Below are 5,789 nucleotides of genomic sequence, written 5' to 3'. Positions count from 1 at the left end.
TTTCACTTTGTAGGAATAATTTTTTATAATTTTTAATCACAAAATCGACCATAACTTTTGAATTATTTACGATACATAACTCAAATTGAACTTAAAGAGGTTGAAGGTCAATGTCACACAAAACAAATTATGATACATACATTGTTGTTAATTTTATGGAAAAGAAGTTATGGCCGATATTTACGCTCTATCAAGTGATCATTCTACATAAATGCATGTATCATGGTAATAAAATACATAATGTATAAAAAATTTGAAAGATTATAAAAAGACATACTTTTTATTAATGTAACAGTTATGCCCGTGTTGTCGTTGCCATTAGTATGCACGTAACACGCCTTTCCCCATTTGTTTCTCTCATAAATTACATAATATGTACTATAACAGGGATTCTCAAGCCTTTTTTTAGTGATGTACGACTTGTAAAATATTGATTTAACCCAAGTACCCTCTTACTATCACAAAGCATTTTTAGCTTCAGCAGAATTATATTTTGGAGAGGGTACTTAGTTTTTGGATTTTTTTTTATAAGCAATCCAAAAATTAGTAATTTTTAGGGGGAAAAAAAATCAAAAAACCACATATTATCACAAAAAAATTTCAAAAATCCATATTTATTCTCAAAAATAGTTAGGATTTTTTTGGAAAAAAAACAAAATTGTACAGCCAAATATTAAATTTTGTGGAGAAAAATTTAAAAATTAATTACTATTCACAGAAAATTATATTAAATTTTTCGAAAAAAATTCAAACATTAAATTTTCTAGTAAAAAAAATCCTTAATTTGGATGAAGGGACGAAGGGACTATAGCCCTTCCAGCCCAACTCCTGCGGACGGGGGGGCATTTCTAAGAAAACGAGGAGAAGTAAGGAGCTAAACTTATGTTATTACTAAAAAAAAAAAATCTAGTGAGGGGCGTCCGCAGGGGGGGGTCGGAGGGCTATAGCCCCTTAAGTTAATAATTTTTTGCTTTTCTAAGAAAATTTAATATTTTAGATATAACTTCTTTTTTTTTCCCCAAAATTTAATATTTGAAATTTAATTTTTAGTGAATAGCTTTGGGTTTTTGTAAAAAACTTCAAAAAAATTATTGTTTTGCTAAAATTGTGGATTTTTGAAATTTTTTACCAAAAAATTCAACTTTTTATGAATAGCAGTATATCTAAAAAAAAAAAAAATTGAGAATGGCAACGGGTTCTTGAATTTTTTTGAGAATAACTATGAATTTTTGATTTTCTTTTTTTTTAAATAATTTAATTTTTGGATTTAAAAATAAATTGGCCATTTGTGTCGACGGCCCGATATTCGAAATATGGTAACTATGTCGTTAGTTATGAAAACAGTAAAAATTAACGTCGGTCCGAACTTTCTTTTTCAATAATGAAACCGGCCCGTGGTACAAACAAGGTTGAACCCCAGGGTATTGTTAAAACTGTAACTATTTAGTTCTTCTAGATGGAAAAACATTTAAAGCAAATTGTTCCCATATTTTATTAAAAAGGGAAAAATTTACAACCATAGCGTTTTGACCCACTATTATGAATAACTTTTGATTTTTTTTCATTGGACCAGTCGAAAGTTATTTCATTCTTAAATTAACTTCTGTACAGAATAACCAAAATACTAATGAATGCACTTTGCCAGATCAAGTGAGTCAAAGAAAGAGGAAGAGCCTAGACCGGGTCCAAGAAATTAAGATTTAGTAATTAACACTCCATCGGTTTAAAGATGACAGAGGTGCAGATTTGTACATTTGAAACAATGCGTTCATTGGATACTGAGCAGTTTGCAGGAGCACTCAAAAAATTGAGCTCCATTGTTTTTATTTTTTTTTGTACTATGAAAAAGCAAACAGAGGAGTGAAGTGTAGTAGCAAAAAGAAAGACCCTGCTACCCCTGCTCATGTGAGAGGAACTGCCACAACTATGGTCAAGACAAACTTACATAGAAGAACGACTCGTCAGATGAAGAAAACCAAGTCTAAGAAGATTTGGGCTATGAGCGAGGTAAAAACACTGATAGCAAGGAAGAGGGATTCTGGGGTATCGTTAGACGAAGTTAGTTCGTCTGGATTTGAGAAGAAGAAGAATGGCCACAGTGCTCAATCTAGAGCAGGAACGGCTTCTGTAAAAACAGGAAGAACTGTTTAACTGTGCAACAAAGATTGGATGCTTATCTAGATTCGATATCAAGTACGAAGGCTTGTTCTGTACCTACGATAGGAAACCAAAAGCAAACAGCCGCCTCTACCTCACAGGCAAACTCAGGTGAGGTTCAATGTAAAATTGTTTCCGTTAAAGAATTATTAGTTGATTTCAATTTTAAAAAGTTTTCATTTTTAATGATCTAAGAAATTATTTTGTAAATTCCAGTGTATTTAAAAAATATTATAATGATTTTATGTTATAATTTTTAGCCCTCGACCCAATAATTAATAAGTATATCAATAAAAAAATGATTGCATAATGCCTATTTCATAAAATAAGATGTGGGTAGAATTATATTTTACAAAAAAATATATCATTTATTTATTGGTTTTCATTGCACTTAATATTGCCGAATTCATGATTAAACTTATAATTTTTTACTTATGAAGTAAACATTATTATAAATAAATTATACCCCTAGATATAAACAAAATGAATACCCTTTCGCAATTTTTTTTATATAATGAATAAGGTCCCTGACACAAAAAAGGTTGGGAACCCTTGATTTAGACTCAACTTAAACTTTTTGTTGTTTATCTATGGTAATTGATCCACTATCTACGGATGCAAATACTTTTAACTCATTAACTTGTATAAACATAGAGTATATTTCTCTCTAAATCAAGACCTTGGAATAACTTAGAAAAAATTTTAGATTTAAAAAATGATCAAAGATATCTTTTTTTTTTAATGTCATAAGTAGATGTTCATGTAAGTAATAGAGATTATCATTTCCCGGGGAAAAGATAAATAATGGAATCCCGGTAAATTCCCAGGATCCAGTTAGCAAATATTAAGTACTATCCGGTGTTGCAGGAAGGAATATTTTTTTTTTTTTTTTGGGGGTCATAACCAGAATTTATTTCAAAACCTCTCTGAGACTTGATAATAATATTGGGAACGATTGCACTTCTTTTTTTTTTTTGTGAAAAAAATTAAATGAATTTTTTTTTCAAATATTAAATCCACAGCTCTTCACCAAAAAAAAATATTTTTTTGGGCAATCAATTTCAAATCTTAAATTTTACGACAATTTATTTTTAAAATATACAATTTTACACAAAATATAAAATTCTTTGGTAAAAAATTATAAGAATCCAAAGCTATTCTCAAAAAATTAAATTTTTTGGAGAAAAATTTCAAAAATTCAAAGTTATTCACAAAAAATTTAATTTTTTGGCAAAAAATAATTAAAAAATAAAATGATATTTTAAATATTAAATTTGTTGAAAAAAGTTGAAATATTTAATTTTCTAGTAATTTTTTGGGTGGAGGGGGTATAACCTCTGCAGCCCACACGTTGCGGACGCCCCTGATTGTGAAATTTAAGTATTTATTTTAATAGTAAATTTTAAACGTGTCGATTCTAATTTTCTTCAATTTATCACTATCACTTTATAGTGCACAGGTTGTTTTTTATAGCCCGCGGTTACCAATTTTTGGAATTCTCCAACCTAACTCACAAAAAATAAGAAATGTTCTTAGAAAAAGTTTTAAATAAAGTAATGAGATTTTGGAGAGGGAAAAACTTTTAAAGAAAGTTTATTTTAAGAAGAGAGAAATTGGCTCTAAGAATAGTTTTTCTAACTATTTCAAAAAGATAGGAAACGATAGGCTAGAAATTCTTTATGTGAGTAAAAAGAAGTTAAATCAGTTTTTTAGAGCACATAGGAAGAAGGAAAATGGGATTGTGTCTACAGCCTTATTAGGAGTTATAGTATGGGAGTTGAGTAACAGGATGTTCGACTATTCCTTATTTTGTTTGAAGTAAAGTGTAGGTGCAACAAATTGCGAAATTTCCCACTTCAATAAGATTATAGAAAAGGGCTGGAATTTGTTATACGATTTTATTATTAATTAACTATTAAAGCTGAGACAAGGAAAAATATATTTTTATTCAATGTGACCACACTGCATCTTGATTCATTTTTTAATCTTGTCCCAGAACCTCTTTTAGTCCCAAAATCTCCGTCCAAGTTTGTTGTAACTTTTTTAATGTTGCCCATGAGAGTTTCCACATTTTTGTGAGGGTTAGAACAAGATGTTGTTAAAGGCCATTCTTGAGGTAGCCAACAATGGAGTACACTTGCCTGCGGCAATGTCAACCTCCTCTTGGCTGTGTGGACAATGGATGAGTCCTGCTGGAATGTGTATGCTGAAGCAACATGATTGATCCATAGGATCACGGTGTTGTTAAGAACATTACAGTAGACCTCATCTTTCTATCCTGAATTGAAAATTTAGGGGGCAAGACATTTCCATTGCTGCTGATCATGCTCAGACACGTAAAGGAGCTTGGATTTGTTTGTTATCATGATAGGCTGAACAACAGAGATATCAGCTGAGATCAGCAAATCATTCCTTGTTTAGAGATACAAAAACACAATTGCCTGAGGATAGAAATACTTATTGTTGTACTTCAGAAAAAAGAAGCTATTTTTTTATAAATTGGTGTCATCAACAATTAATCCTTAAAGATAAATTAAGACAAAATTTTATATACGATACATCCAAACCGGAATTCTACGAATTAGTAAGATCCAACAAAGTTGTAATGTTCACAGACGAATCCCAATTTCCAGATCGAAACCCAGCACTAGATAGTACACACATTTGTGAGGTGATAACAGCAAAGAAATAGCAGGGATACTTTTTCTCAATATTGCGCCAGTCTGATAAATAAATACGTTGATATGAGTACTATAGTTCTTAGGAATCGCAGTTTTTAAGATTAACTGAACCTGATAAAAATCGATTATATGGTAGCACTGATCATCAAAGATACTGAGACGTCATGACGTGAAAATTATTTTTAAAGAAGACTGTATAAAACTATTCATGTTGTAGGATAACGAATATAAGAAATGGATTAGCTAGTTAAGAACATGCTTCACCAACTGAAATTTATTATATTGATGATATTAAAATTTGATTTAAAGTTAAAATACTGCACGATCAAATTGACTGAACTTGTATATAATATGTTCTTATAAACATTGCAAAAAATATCTATAATATTCATAACTTGTTAGACAGCTTTTTAGTGCTTTAATATTGAATTTGACTCTTTAAAAAATCTTCTTAGGTTTTTCATTGAAGTAAAAAACTTACAATGCGTTTTTCTCTTTTTCATCAAATAAATCCCAGCTTGAATTATGTTATCGCCTCACATATTATAAAATCATTGTACAAATATCATCCATATATTGTGCATTAAGAGAAGAATGAAGTTAATAAATATTTAAATAAGCTACAATGGGATTGTACAAAGAGATGACTATGGTAAAACTTCTTTGTTTTTTGTTTTGTTTTTGCAAGAGAAATATGCTAAATTATTTTTTTTGAATGTTTTGTTTGACTAAAGCAAAACTTTTTCATGTCACTGATGATACATATAATACCCCATATTTTGAAACGGACACCTTCTTCAGATATTTTATAAAAAAAGATTGACATAATATTTGATATTTTTTTAGCCCCAGAAAGAAGAAGCTGAATGATATTTTGGACTGAAATTAATTTCACCATGAAGTAAGCTAGACTGGTTTATTAAGCTTAAAAGCTTTTTAGAAAACAATGTT

General features: G+C 29.8%; 1 long non-coding RNA gene across 1 annotated transcript; it reads right to left on the bottom strand.

Annotated features, from left to right (window-relative positions):
* Positions 1–4,041: 4,041 nt before the first annotated feature.
* Positions 4,042–5,181, bottom strand: LOC121122111 (uncharacterized). Its single transcript, XR_005865711.2, has 2 exons — positions 4,950–5,181; positions 4,042–4,880 (listed from the first exon to the last, which is right to left on the bottom strand). It is a non-coding gene; the product is annotated as an uncharacterized lncRNA (long non-coding RNA).
* Positions 5,182–5,789: the final 608 nt, after the last annotated feature.

The sequence above is a fragment of the Lepeophtheirus salmonis genome, chromosome 1, assembly GCF_016086655.4.
Source record: "Lepeophtheirus salmonis chromosome 1, UVic_Lsal_1.4, whole genome shotgun sequence".
Lineage (NCBI taxonomy): Eukaryota > Metazoa > Arthropoda > Copepoda > Siphonostomatoida > Caligidae > Lepeophtheirus > Lepeophtheirus salmonis.
The sequence above is the reverse complement of the archived record's forward strand: the minus strand, read 5'-3'. Positions and strand labels throughout refer to the sequence as shown.